We start from the raw sequence: 12,246 nt of genomic DNA, 5'->3' as shown, positions 1-12,246 counted from the left end.
CTACCAATGGATCCCTCCTCTCTAAAAGTACTTGCTGGCGACCATATCAGTCCTACCATGGCTTTGAAATATTGTATCGATGAAGAAATCAGCAAGCTGACATCTGGTGAGTCAAGTAACATCGATGGTCGTCTTTTCGTTCCTCACCATAGCAACAAACAGGAGTACGTCCTAGGTCCTATCTTCCGGGAGGTTCCCGCTCAACTCCCAGCTCTGTACCCTCGTTTGGAGGACCATTTCCTTCTCTACGAAGGAAGACTTGATTGGGGAAATTGGAGGGTAAACCGTCTTCATCATTGCTGGCCGACATTGAGGACTGAATGGGAGGAATGGTATGACAGAGTGGTGCCTGCGAGAGAAGATGACCTGCAAGAGCTTTATATCCTCGATGCCCTTCGACTCTCCAGGTTCATTATTCCTGAAGACCCCTTTTTAATTCCTGCTGCCTTATGTTTTTGGAATATGGCTTTCAATTTCTTCCAGTTTCGGTGCGGTATGATGGCCCCCACCGTTCTTGATATTTGCCATCTCCTAGGGCTTTCACCCCATGGTTCTCCTTTTACTCCCAACTATCCAGACCTTCCTGTCAAATTTTCTCTTCCAGCCCTAAGCTCTTCTTATAGTGACTTCGTAAAGGCTGAAAATAAGAGAGAAGGTCCTGTGCGGGACAGAGAATTCTTCTCCTTCATATTATACTGGTTATGCAAATTCCTCTTTTGCACCTCATCTCAGAGGATTATGCCTGAGTTTGCTCCACTTGCGAAGGCACTCGTCTTGAAGAAACATATCGCTCTTGCTCCTTATCTTCTAGGTCATGTCTACAGAACCTGCTCCCAATTTTGCGAAAAACCCCTCGATTCTAACCAAGGAGGTCCCCTCTGGGTACTCCAACTCTGGCTCTTTGCTTATTTCACTGACCTACATCCCAAGTGTTTAGGATTCCTTGTTCAGGATCCCAGTACTTACGGGGAAAAATATGTCAGGATTGCCCTTTACCCTGCTTCCTTTGCTTATTACTTTACCTTCTTTTATCAACTTCCTATCTCTCCATCTGCTTCCTTCTTTTGTCCTTTCGAAGCCAATAGAGGGCCAACCTGGCTATAATCTTTTCTGGCTGATAAGGAATGTTCCACTTCTCCCCACAAAGATATGTGGGCCTCTATATTATTACCAAGGGAGCTGTTCATTGGCACTCTGAACCCTCGAGCCTATAAATGCATATCTGAGGTATACTGTCCTTCTCAATTTGCAAGGCAATTTGGGCTCTCTCAAGGGATACCTGTTCCTCTTTGCAGTCTTTCAAATGTCCATCTCACTGCCAGGGATTTGAGAATACCTAAATCCAAGCCAGAGGCAGCAGTACTCAGACTGCTGAAGGAATTGAGTGAATTCCAATTTATCCCCTTTCGCCCCTTTGGCTCAGTTTTAAAAAGGTTTAAGAACTGGTGGACAGCCAATATGGAAGTGCGCCTCTCTGCACACCCTCATGACTTGTTGGTGGGGTTGGGATTGCCTTCGAAGGATAAGTCAACAACAGCCCAGAACACTTCTCCCCCTCCTGAAGTTGTCACCACCACTCCTGCCACTTTACCCCTTCCAGCCAGGGTTACTAGAGCTGCTTCGAAGAAAGGTGAGTGTCTTCAAGTTCTTCTCCTCCCATTTTATTTCTGAATCTTTTGTTGGTTTCCTTATACTCATGCTTTTGGTGTAGGGTCTCCACAAGAAGAGTCTCCCAAGAGAGCCGAGACTTTAGCTATTCTCAAGAAGAAACAACAACAAAAAACAAAAAGGAGACTAGTCCTTCCTCCTGAAGTACCTGAATCTCTTGAAGAAGAAAGAGAGGTTGAGCTAGAGAAGGAAGTGCCCTTACAAAGAACAAAGAGACAAAAGGTAGCTGTATCTTCATCTGATGCCATTGAAAATCCTATTAGCGAGGCAACCACCATAATAGCGGAGAAAGAACTTATCTCTGGAGAGTCTGAACCCCGTTCTGAAGAAGGGGAGGTTGGAAAAGAATTGGTTGTATCTCTGCCAAGGGAGAAGAGAAAGAAAATGACTGTTCCTGTCACTGACCATGTTGAGGACTCTACTCATAAAGCAGCCGCCAAGGCAGTCGAACAAGAACATTCCAAGGCAATCGTTGTATTTGAGAGGGCCAAGAAAAGATGGCAAGAGCAAAGAGAGGAAGCTGCTACTGCCGATGCAACACAAGGGGAAATGGTAAGAAGGCAGCAGACTGCTGGACATTACTCTCTCCGCAGTTCTCCCATCAGTATTAGCGTCTCTGGAACAAGTAATTTCTTTCATACCTCTGCTGTTTTTTTTTACTTTGTCAGCTTGTGGTATTGAAGTTTAACATTGTTCTGCATTTCTTCCTTTTGCAGCGACAACTACTGCACTCACCTTTCCAATGAGACCTTCCTCAATTTCGGTTGAGGTTGACCAAATGCAGAATGTCAGGGCTGTTCGAGTCGTACTTCCACTTCCAAAGCCTATATTTGTCATACCTTCTTTAAACTCCAGTATTCCTGCATCTCCTTTTCTTGGATTAAAGCCATACCTCCCTTTTTTGGCTTGTAACCTACCTCAGTCTACTTTTCCTTCAAGCCTTGCTCTTTCTCCGTCCTTTATAGAAACTCCAACTGCCACTCCATTCCCAATGGCAGTTGATTCTTCCACAGAAGACACTGGTAGCCCTTCAATTCATGGTTCATCACCAATACCCACTTCCAGCCCCTCTTCTCTTGATTTGCTGGTGGCCAAGACCATAGAGGCTGCCAAAGATGCTCCATCTGTTTCTCTCATCCATATGCAGCCCTTTGCGTCTTCCACCACAACACTCTCTATGCCCTTCATGTCAAGGGATGAGGTAGACATTTTTGAAGGAAGACTAGCTAGTCTCTTTGACATACCTTCTACCTCTCCCACCTCTACCGCTGAAGCTGAGCCATTAGCCTTGGCTGACTCCCTATTGGAAATCTTCAAGAGTTCTCCTTCCTTCAGCAACAAGCCTTTTGCACCTTTAGTAGATTTGGACACATGCTTGCAACTGTTGACTTCTTTTTCAAGGATCCCTTTCGAGGCTCTACAAAGGCCTATCATCAGGAATGGGTTCCTTCAATGCTGTAACATTGCTGAGCAGTCTGCCATGAGTGTCTCAAGTCATCTATCTCAGGCTGCAGCTACTATTGATTTTTATCTCAATATTTGTCATGCTGCTAAGACTGTGGATGAGAAGCTGGCTAAGGACCAGAGTTTTGTTTCTCAAGTGCATACTGAAGTATCGACTCTGAAAGAACAACACTCTTCTGCCTCCCACTTTCGAGTCCAACTTCTGGAGAAAAAAGCTCAGCTTGAAGAAGAGTTAGCCGTAGTAAACCAAGCCTTGGTTCGAACTGATAAGAAACTGCACATCACCAATCAAGGGCTGGCTAATCGAAAAGAAGACATGGTGTGGCTATCCAATTATTTCCTTCCCTTAGCAATAGGAAAGCTATTGTAGAAAAACAACTAAAGCATTGTAATGATTTTTGGGCCAATTTGTGGCACAATGTACTTGATTCTTTATGAAAGCACAATATTTTGTATATCATTTGAGCAAGCTTGTGTTTTTGCATATGATGCTTGCATATGATGTTTACTCTATCCCTTGTGTTTCCCAAATAGTTGGAAAATAAGGTTTTAAATATCTGCCATTAATCTTTTTGGGATGTACATAACCATTCAAATTTCTTAAATGGTATGCTCCAAAAGGCAGAACCCTATGAATTTGATATGGTCCTTCCCAGTTAGGTGACCATTTGCCAAACTTATGGCTTTTAATCCCAATTGGGAGTATTGTCTTCCATACCAAATCACCTTCATCAAAGCCAATGTGTTTGACTTTCCTATTATAATTCTTGGCTGCTTTCTTCTTTTGGAAAAGAATGCTATTTAATGCCAAAATTCTGGCTTCATCTATGACTTCTAATTCTAAGTACATACTTTGATGGTATTGTTCAGGATTCAATTGATCTTGACATCTTACTCTCAAAGATTTAACATTAATCTCTACTGGTAAGACTGCATCATGTCCATACACCAAGGCATAGGGAGTGACTCCTGTGCTTGACCTCGGTGAGGTTCTATATGCCCACAAAACATCCAATAATAGGTTATGCCAATCCCTGGGATTGTCATCCACAACCTTCTGTATTCCTTTTTTCAAGGACTTATTGGATGACTCAGCTTGACCATTAACTTGTGCATAATAGGGTGTGGAATTAACAAGGCTAATTCCAAATTCTGCCACAAAAGCCTTCACCATCTTCCCATCAAACACAGTTCCATTATCAACTGTTATGGTTTGCGGGATGCCAAATCTATGGATCAAATCTTTAATAAAACCAATAACCTCTGTTTGGTCTATAGCCTTGTATGGCTTAGCTTCGACCCATTTAGTGAAGTAGTCAGTGGCCACTAGAATGAAACAATGATGCTTCGAAGAAAGTGGGTGTATTTTTCCCATCATATCCATGGCCCACCCTCTGAATGGCCAAGGCTTCACTACTGCATGTAGGTCAGTTATGGGCACGTGCCTTATTGTGCCATGCTTTTGACATGCCTGACACCCCTTTGCATATTCTATGCAGTCTTTAAGGATGGTTGGCCAATAATAGGAATGCCTTCGAAGCAACCATCTCATTTTTACACCAGGTTGATGAGCACCACAGATGCCTTCATGAACCTCAGCCATGGCTGTTAATGCTTCTTTCGGGCCTAGACATTCTAACAATAAGCCATCTCCCCCCCTTTTGTAGAGAGCATTACCATATATCATATATTGCATGGACTGCAACTTAACTTTTCTACTGGCCTTCGAAGATGGACCAGCCAAGTACTGCATTATTGGATGCCTCCAATCTTGTTCTTGTAAGTCATTATGATTGACTTCCAAGATCACGTTCCTTTTATTCAAAGGTTGTATTAATCTCTGATATGTTGTTTGGCTTATGTCCCTTTGGGTATTATCCCTTCTCTTGAAGTTCGAAGCCTTTTGAGCCACATCATTGGCTCTATTGTTCAAGAATTTTGGAACATGGGTTACATTTGCTATTTGAAACTGAGAAAGCAAATGTAATGCAACAACATAATATGGCAGGATACTTATGCTTTGACACTTGAAAATTCCTTTCACTTGGTTAACCACCAATTGAGAATCTCCAAATATGTCAACTACATGTACTTGTAATCTAATAAGAATCTTTAGTCCCACAATTAAGGCTTCATATTCAGCCTGGTTATTGGAACAGGTAGCTTCATCCACTCTAAAACCATGGGTAGTTTCTGTCCCCTGTGGAGACTTGATTACAATACCAATTCCAATTAACCCATTTGCTTTCGACCCGTCGAACCACATTTGCCATGACTCAACACTGGCCATACCAAGTTCCATTATCTCCTGGTTCTCTGTTTGAGATGGATGATCTGCCAAGAAATTGGCTAAAACCTGCTCTTTTACTGCCCTTTGAGGGACATATTCTAGATGAAATTCTGATAAGGCAAGCATCCATTTGCCAATTCTTCCCCTCAACATTGGTCTAGATAACATATATTTAACCAAATCTGTGGTTGCAATTACCAAGACAGTTGTAGATAAAAGATAGTATCTCAATTTCATTGCAGCAAAATACAAAGCAAGGCACAGCTTTTCAACAGCTGAGTATTTACATTCACAAGAATTTAAAAACCTACTAAGGTAATAAACAGCTTGCTCCTTGCCTTCTACATTGTCTTGGGCCAAGAAAGCTCCTAATGAATCTTCTGCTGCAGCTATGTACAACTTCAAGGGGTTGTTACCCTTTGGTGGCATCAGCACTGGAGGGTTGGCCAAGTAGGCCTTGATACCTTCGAAAGCAATTTGATGCTCTGCTGTCCACATAAATTCCTCTTCATCTTTCAGCTTTAACAAGGAAGAAAATACTTTAGTTTTTCCTGCAGTGTTAGAAATGAACCTTCGAAGAAAGTTAACCTGCCCAAGGAACCTTTGTAATTCTTTCTTACTTGATGGGGGGTTTGGCTTCAATGATTGCTTTGGCTTTATTCTGATCAATCTGTATTCCCTTCTTGTGAACAACATAGCCCAAGAAATTTCCAGATGATACACCAAAAGCACATTTAAGAGGATTGAGCTTCAACTTGAACTTCCTCATCCTTTCAAAGGCTGCTTCTAAGTGAAGCAGGTGTTCCTCCATGGACTGGGATTTCACTACAATGTCATCAATATAACATTCTAAATACCCTCCAATGAGGTCATGAAAAATGGTGTTCATAGCCCTCTGGTATGTAGCTCCAGCATTCTTCAGGCCAAATGGCATCTTAACCCATTCGAAGGTGCTAATATTTCCAGGACATCTGAATGCTGTCTTATGGACATCCTCCTCTGCAATGCAGATTTGATTATAACCAGAGTGTCCATCCATCATTGATAAAACTTGATGCACTGCTGAACTATCTACTAGCAAATCTACTATGGGAATAGGGTACTCATCTTTTGGAGTTGCTAGATTCAAATTTCTAAAATCGATGCATACCCTCATTTTACCGTTCTTCTTGACTACAGGCACAATATTAGATAGCCATTCAACATACCTGGCTGTCCTAATAAAACCTGCCTTGAGTAGTCTGAGGATCTCTTCCTTGACCTTCTGAATTACTTCTGGACTCATCCTCCTTGGTTTCTGCTTATATGGCTTGAAGTTAGGCTTCATAGGGAGCCTATGTTCCACTAATGACCTGTCCAATCCTGGTAGTTCATTATAAGACCATGCAAAGCAATCTTTGTATTTCTTCAGAACAACCAAAAGCTGGTTTCTGTCCAGAGCATTCAAACAAGCACTTACATAAGTGGGTTGTTGTACAGAACCTTCCCCTAGATTCACTTCTTCTAAAGGGTCTTGTGCATGAGAACTCCCTCTGGTTTCTTCTACCTTTGAAGTGATCTTCAAGCTTGGTTCTGCCCCCAGGTTCTTCAACTCAATATCTCTGCCCTCCTCTTCATAGACAAAATCTGTCCACAAGGCTTCCTCTTCCTGTATCTCTTGGACTTTTGTTTCAATGTCCAAGGCACAGTACTTACCAAGAGTCAAGACTCTAGCCTGTTGCTTCTGCTGTTTGCAGCCAATTATCATGGCCTCTCTCTCTTGCTCCTGAACTTTCTGGACTATTGCTTTTATGTCCAATGCTGAAAATTTAATCAAAGCCAAGGACTTGGCTTCTTGTGGTTCCTCTCTTTGCCTATAACCAGGCGTCATTGTCATCTCTAAGGACAACCTCTTCATCAGCACTTTCTTGGACTAAGTGCTTCAGGTGTGTCACCTCCTCATCAGCCGTTACTTCGGCTGAACTGTCATCTTTCATCAGTATACTGAGTGGTGTCACTCCCTCAATATACAATTTAGCCTCCGCAAAGTCTGCACAGGCTATGAAGGGTTGAGGATCTGCATCGATTTCCTCTGTCTTTCCATTGCCTAAAGCCATCATGATTTTCTGATGTAAAGAAGAAGGCACACATTTGTTAGTGTGGATCCAATCCCTTCCAAGCAAAGCATTGTATTTAGCATTACTGTCGATTACGAAGAATGCTGTCATACAATCCCTGGTTCCCACACTTAAATTAATGGGTAGAATCCCCTGAGCCATTTGCTTATCTCCAGCAAAACCAGCAATGGTTGTGCTGGTTGGTATCAACCTGGGATTCTTTTTTCCTAGTTTCTTCAAAGAAGATTTCGGGAGTAGGTTTACTGCTGCCCCATTATCTATCAGGACTTGGTTCAGCTGTATTCCATCAAAGAAAGCCTTGATGTACAAAGGCTTGACGTGCTGCGTCATCGAATCCGAGGGGTACTCAAATGGATATGATAGATTGATGCTTACCACTTCCTCACTTTCATATTCATCTTCCATCGGGGTAACCATTTCGAAATTATCTTGCACCATACTTGCTTGCAAGTCTTCACTAGAGATCTGAACTGGATCAGCTTCCTGCCCTTCTTGATTTTCATCTCCCGCTTGGAATTCCTGTGGTAGTATGTGTACCATGTTCACTGATACTGGGGGAAACGAACCAAACTGGATGGCTGGCTGTATTTGTTCCCCCTCTTGGTTACTTTGGTTGACTCCCTCAGAAACATCCTGCATGATGCATTCTGGTATTTCATTGCTAACTGATCCCTTCGAGGGATCTTTTTCAACTGGCTCTTTAGTCAGAAACGTTTGTTCAGCCATGAAGGCTCCGAACATCTCTTCTTCCATTATTTCTTTCTTTTGGCTTGTGCCAATCTCTTCTTCCGTTTCACTATCACTCTCCATCAGAGTCTTCTCCAATCCAACTAAACTGGACTTCTCTCTGGCTGTTAGTTCGGCATGAACCTTAGCCAATTGTTCTCGACTGCAGACCACTTTGCTCTGTGGAACCGGCTTTGGAGCATGGTCTGACTTTGGGTTCTTCCTTCCTTCCGTTTTGACTGGTGAAGAATTTTCTCCACTTTCCTTCAGATCTTTCTGGTACTGGGTGTACCTGCGCTGAATTTTTCTTCTCTGTGATCTTGAGATGACTGGGACCATGTCTGGTTCCCTTGTCTTTGGGTGTTTAAGCAGCACCCAGTTATTCGGAGCCACCATAGGAGGCCTGATCATCCTGCCTTGGTTTACAACATCTCCTCGAACAGGCAATTCTCTAGGTTTGTTTTGCATTACAAACCAGTCTGGGACTCCAGGTACCCATGAACTTGCTGATTCAGATGCTGAACTGCCCTTTTCCACCTTCGAAGCCATCTTCGAAACTGGCCGTGAAGGTAAGTGCTTGGTTTTGTCCTCATGTTTTGAATCTGATTCAGACCTTCGATAAGGGTGACCATTTTCTGTCCTGCGTGAAACTGGTCTAGGGGGCCAATCTCTGGTTTTGACTCCATGAACTGAACCCCTCTCCAGTTTTCTTTCAGAATGGCCACTCTCCATTCTATAATAGTTATGTGGCCTGGATTCATGCAAGAGCTTCTTGCCTTTGTCATGCATTCTGTTCACCACAGGTTCAACCACTAGTGGTCTCTGCCTATCACTAGCCGGATACGGCCTTTTGTTGTAAGCATTGGTTGACTTAGGACGTCTCTGAACATCCCTATAGTATTGCTTCCCATCAGTTGGAAGCCCCTTCAACCACTTGTAACTGAGTCTGCACCTGGGGCACATTCTCTGCATCACCGCTGCTTCCAAGGAGTTGTCATCTAGTGTTTTTTCGTCAGATTGCTCCTCCTGATGTGAGAAACCTTGTCCAATAGCTGGTGGGTTTCTAGCCTCCTTCTTAGCAGTTATCTGGTTGGCAGTATGCATTTGCACGTTGACCTCTTCCAACTCTTGCAGAGATAGATTCTGGAAGTTTGGTACAACCACATTAGCTGTGCCTTCTCCAACTTCTGGAAACGGATCACTGTCAATTCCCATGGCTTTTTCTGTTTTAGCTGGGAACTTCAAACTTCCTTTCCGAATCTGTTCTTGGATCCTGTCTCGAAAAACAATGCAGTTTTTAGTCGAGTGAGACCAAGAATTATGCCATTTACAGTATACTTTTCCTTTCAGTTCATCTGGAGATGGTAGTTTTACTCCTTTTGGTAACTTAAGGAAATTGGCCGCGAGCAAATAATCAAAGATGTCATCTGCTTTTGTTAAATCGAAAGAGTATTTTCTGTGAAAGTCTTTCTTTTTAAACTATTGGTCTATAGTTGTATCCTTATGAATTAATACTTCACAAATTACAGGTTCTTTGCCTACAATCTCTGCTGCATCTATTTCATAATTAGGATCTCTATAATATGTCTTATATGATGCATTATTTCGATCTTGTTCCTCTTCTAATAATGCTTCATATCGAGACACCTTATAGGTCAATTCGACCAAATCTCTGAATTCAGTTGAATCAAACTTCTTTCGAAGCCTGAATTCTAAACCATTTTGAGCCAATCTAACGAATTCTGGCTCTGGCAGGATGACTCTACATTTATTTCGAGCCCTTTTAAATCTGGCAATAAATTGAGTAGCCTTTTCTTCAGGCCTTTGACTCAATCTAGCCAAATCTGCCATAGATACTTCTGGCTCTGATTGGAAGAATTGGGCATGAAATGCCTCTTCCATTTGTTGCCAATTTTGAATGGAGCCAGGTGTAAGGTTGATGTACCATACAAATGCTCCCCCCGTTAGGGAATTTGGAAATAATCTCAGTTTCATATAGTCATGGTTAGTAAATTCACCGCATTGAACAGCAAACCTAGCAATATGTTCTATCGTTGATTGATTTCCAGTCCCATAAAAAAGGGTAAAGTCTGGTATCCTGAATCCCCTTGGGTATTCATGTACCCTATCTACCCATTCTGGGTATGGTTTTCTGTATATAGGAGTCTAGACCCCCCGAGCCATTGGTCCACATATCTCCCTAACAATATCAGCAATCTGGTCTCTAGGGACCATATTTTGTGCCTGCTGAACCACTACTGGAGGGGCAAACACAGGATTTGGTGGACAAACTTGTGCTTGTGGTCCTCTTGGTCCATAAGGTGGTAAATTTGGGGCTGGTTGTCCTTGCGGTGCAGGTTGCTGTTGAGGGTATAGGTAACCCCTTTGAGCATGACCTGCGAAAGGACCTGCAAAAGGTGTTGGAACAGGTGTTGTGTTTCTGCCATTTGTAGGAAGACCCTCCAACCCCCCGGGTGTAAATTCGAATAAGGGATTAGTGTACCCCCTTGTACCAGGTATGGCTTCGAACATGGGGTTTGTAACCATTCTTATGCCAGTTTCTTGTATTTGGCCAGATCCACCAACTTGTGTGGCTTGATTATTAAGTACTGAGGCATTTTGGCCTGCTATAGGCCTTGAAATGGGTTCATACCAAGACTGAGGTGATGGTCTTTCATAGTTCTGATTACTAGTTTGACCATTATACTGTCCATTAACTTGCATAGGCTGTTTTTCTCTAGCCAATCTTTGTTGGGGGACATTTACGACTTCCTCCGTGTGTCTTGTGTTTGTTGGTTGGTGGTTATTCATTCGATCCAAAAAGGATGTTGCCCACCTTTCCATTGTGTTCATTAATTGTTGTCCCATGGCATTTACTAAACCATCCCATGGATTTGTTGGTTGAATAAATGACACAGTGGACGGTCCAATTCCTTGGTTTTGTCCAATAATATGAACATATGGTTCTTGTCCAGAAGTACTGGTCTGTTCGACCATAGGTTCTGACAATATAGGAGTTTCCACAGGATGTGTTACCACATTATCCTCTGGATTTGGTATTTCTACCTCTCCTTCCACGCCTTCTTCCAAGCGTTCATTTTCTCCTTGTCGTCTTCTTCTAGCCATTTTTAATTAAGTCCCACTGGGCGTGCCAAAAATATATGTTGGCTTTTTGACTTTTCGAAGGGTATTTTTGTGAATGTGAGCGTGCCAGCAAGGATCAATCAGTCCTTACAGAAATTGTGATTGCCAACCAATTATCAGACGATTGTGTTTTAGTTCTTTTCAGCCTCAATGAAGAGGACTTTTACTGGTGGCTTGACTTAGGAGAAGTTAATAGAAATAACAGTAATATGAAGAACAATTGAAGTATTTCATAAAAATGAACACTTACAATGGTCCGAACTCAGCCTCAGAGAGGTTTACAACAGCACTCTACTTGAATCTACTTGAAGCTACTCCTATGAATCAAAGTGCAGTGCGGGTATTTAAAGTGCAGGTATTTAAAGAACAGGTATTTAAAGACTGGAAATGTAAAAGACTGGAAAAGAAAATATATGAAGTAAATGACTGATTTGTATGATCTAAGTCCGTCCTTTTTTCTGGGGGCTGCCCTGCTATTTATACTCGTCAGTGATGACCTTCGAACTGCACTTCGAACCGTCGAACTGCTCCTCCATGATCGCTGATCATGCTTCCTTACAAGTAGCTCCATTACGCCATTACTGGCAGTTAAGCTTCCCTCTTATACTTGAATTTGAATATGAGTAACCGTTGAAGATATGTCATCTTGCATCCCGTTATTGATCTAGTGTTACTCAGATCATGTGAGGACCAATATTTATTGCCACGTGTACGATCGGTATCAAAGGCTTGAATAACCTTCCTTTATTACCCTTACTCTGCCACGTGTCGAACTGTAACTGGCTTTTACAAAATATGTAGCCAACACCTTCATTTTCATTGATCTAACTCGTCTTT

The sequence above is a fragment of the Camellia sinensis genome, chromosome 3 (genome assembly GCF_055761805.1).
Source record: "Camellia sinensis isolate YWXY chromosome 3, ASM5576180v1, whole genome shotgun sequence".
NCBI classification, from domain to species: Eukaryota; Viridiplantae; Streptophyta; class Magnoliopsida; order Ericales; family Theaceae; genus Camellia; species Camellia sinensis.
Note: the sequence above shows the minus strand (reverse complement) of the source record.